This window comes from Rhinoderma darwinii, chromosome 6 (assembly GCF_050947455.1).
Source record: "Rhinoderma darwinii isolate aRhiDar2 chromosome 6, aRhiDar2.hap1, whole genome shotgun sequence".
Taxonomy (NCBI): domain Eukaryota; kingdom Metazoa; phylum Chordata; class Amphibia; order Anura; family Rhinodermatidae; genus Rhinoderma; species Rhinoderma darwinii.
Window position 1 is genome coordinate 58,198,365 of NC_134692.1, and position 2,434 is coordinate 58,200,798.

General features: G+C 43.5%; 1 non-coding gene across 1 annotated transcript; it reads right to left on the reverse strand.

Moving 5' to 3' along the window:
• Positions 1-820: 820 nt before the first annotated feature.
• Positions 821-907, reverse strand: TRNAL-UAA (transfer RNA leucine (anticodon UAA)). The gene has a single exon. It is a non-coding gene; the product is annotated as a tRNA-Leu (tRNA).
• Between the last annotated feature and the right edge of the window lie 1,527 nt (positions 908-2,434).

Genomic DNA, 2,434 nt, shown 5'->3' on the forward strand with positions numbered 1-2,434 from the left:
CACGCCCCTTTAGGGGCGTTGACACACCCTTTCGGGGCGTGGCTAGGGTGTAACTGACAACGTCACGCCCCTTTAGGGGCGTCGACACGCCCCTTTAGGGACACACCTAGGGCGTGGCTAACATTGACACGCCCTATAGGCCGGTGACTGGCCACGCCCTTCCGGTTCCGGTACACGCCCTTCCGGTTCCGGGGTGTACCCAGACCACGCCCTTCCGGTTCAGGGCCACGCCTCTTCCGGAACCGACGGTCCCCCAGACCACGCCCTTCCTGTTCAGTGACACGCTTCCGGTTCAGTGACACGCCTCTTCCGGAACCGGTGTACCATAGACCACACCCCTCCGGTTCCGGTGGGTGAACCCCGCCTCTTCCGGAACAGCATCATATGACGCGTACTTAGAAGGATTGTGATTGGTGCGCGCTGAAGCCATGCGGTGATTGGTGCATACGGAATTGTGGGCGTGTTCATTCCCATAGAATGAATGTGATTGGTGGGCACTGAAGCCGTGTTGTGATTGGTGCGTACCGAGTTGTGGGCGTGTTCATTGAACAGAAACATGCCCTGACATGCCTGGAAAGCGTCCGAACATGTTTTCTGCGGTTTTCTGAAACTATAAGTATAACTGTGCGCATGACCGGGTTACATTTTGAATAATGATTGTGATTGGTGCTCGCTGTAACCAAGGCATGACCAGGGTTATATCTGAATACGTTATTCACAAATTATTTGAATAAAAGCTCATTTTGTTCTTTTTGTATAAACACATAAAATTGCTGGGTAAATTTACTGTAAAAAAATAATAAAACAATGTTTAAAAGTTTACCTGGGGTGGGATTCGAACCCACGACGGCTTTTACGCCGATTGGATTTTTATGTCCAACGCCTTAGACCGCTCGGCCACCCTGGTATAGGATGGATAATGTGGCTATAGAATAATATGAAGACGTGTATTAAGGAGATGATTCAGATGGAATTTTAGTTCAGGCGTAGCTAACATTGCGAAGCCAATGTACATCTGACGTAGTCAACCATGAAGGTAATGTCAAAACCAAATAAAAAGCAGACGTATATTTCAACATACATTAGTTTATTTTATAAAAACAAAGGCATACTACAGTTGAAAAGGTGGACATAATATATGTAAGGCAAATAATCTCATTTTTATAAAAAGACGCATTTACATAATATTTACAGAACAAATAAACGTACAGATCAAAATACACAGGAACAACAAATATTTGCAGCGAGACAATGACAGGAGCCGTCGAAAGCCACAACTATGCATTTATATGGTTAACCAATTTACAACAGGCAATAACCTATCAAAGCGTCTTCTTGACAGTGACCGACCTGGGAGTCCAGATAAACTTGGGGATCCTAAAGAAACATTGAGGGGTGTAGACTGTCTTTTCTGAAGTGTTAAGGTCTCAGTCACGGGCGAATTATCAGACATATTGTTAAGCATTTTTAAATGGTCCAGACGCTGTCTAGTAGAGGCATTAACAACAATTGTAGATGGCACATTTAACTCCGCCATGGAACCCAGAAAAGTGTTCCAACCGGCAGGTGCTTTGCTTGCGGTAATGTTACGGTTCTGTGTAACAGTGCGGATTAAGTCCAGTATATTAGAGCCTGGTATAACACTGCCTTTATAAACAAATTCACCTTTGTCATTCCAGGATGTAGTCTGCTTGGCTTGTGACATTTTACTGAGTAACAATGTAGTATTTTTCTTATAGCGGTCGTTTACAGAGAAATTCTCTCAATAACGACGAAAAACATATTTCGTTTACACAAAGACTCGATTCAGAAATTTCTGAGATACTTCAAAAAAGCAATTTATCAGAAGATGAAAAGATCAAGCGGTATTCAACTGTGCTCCAGAAATACTTGTTGCATGCTAAGCAACTTAAGCAGGAAAAGACGAGCTTAACTCTTTTAATGCCTCCTGAAGTATCTGACCCAACAATGCCACCGCCTTTACAATCTCCCCCGTTGAAATCTTTGGACAGCGCCGACCCTGTGATTAGTGAGATTATTAGCTCTGTAAACGACCGCTATAAGAAAAATACTACATTGTTACTCAGTAAAATGTCACAAGCCAAGCAGACTACATCCTGGAATGACAAAGGTGAATTTGTTTATAAAGGCAGTGTTATACCAGGCTCTAATATACTGGACTTAATCCGCACTGTTACACAGAACCGTAACATTACCGCAAGCAAAGCACCTGCCGGTTGGAACACTTTTCTGGGTTCCATGGCGGAGTTAAATGTGCCATCTACAATTGTTGTTAATGCCTCTACTAGACAGCGTCTGGACCATTTAAAAATGCTTAACAATATGTCTGATAATTCGCCCGTGACTGAGACCTTAACACTTCAGAAAAGACAGTCTACACCCCTCAATGTTTCTTTAGGATCCCCAAGTTTAT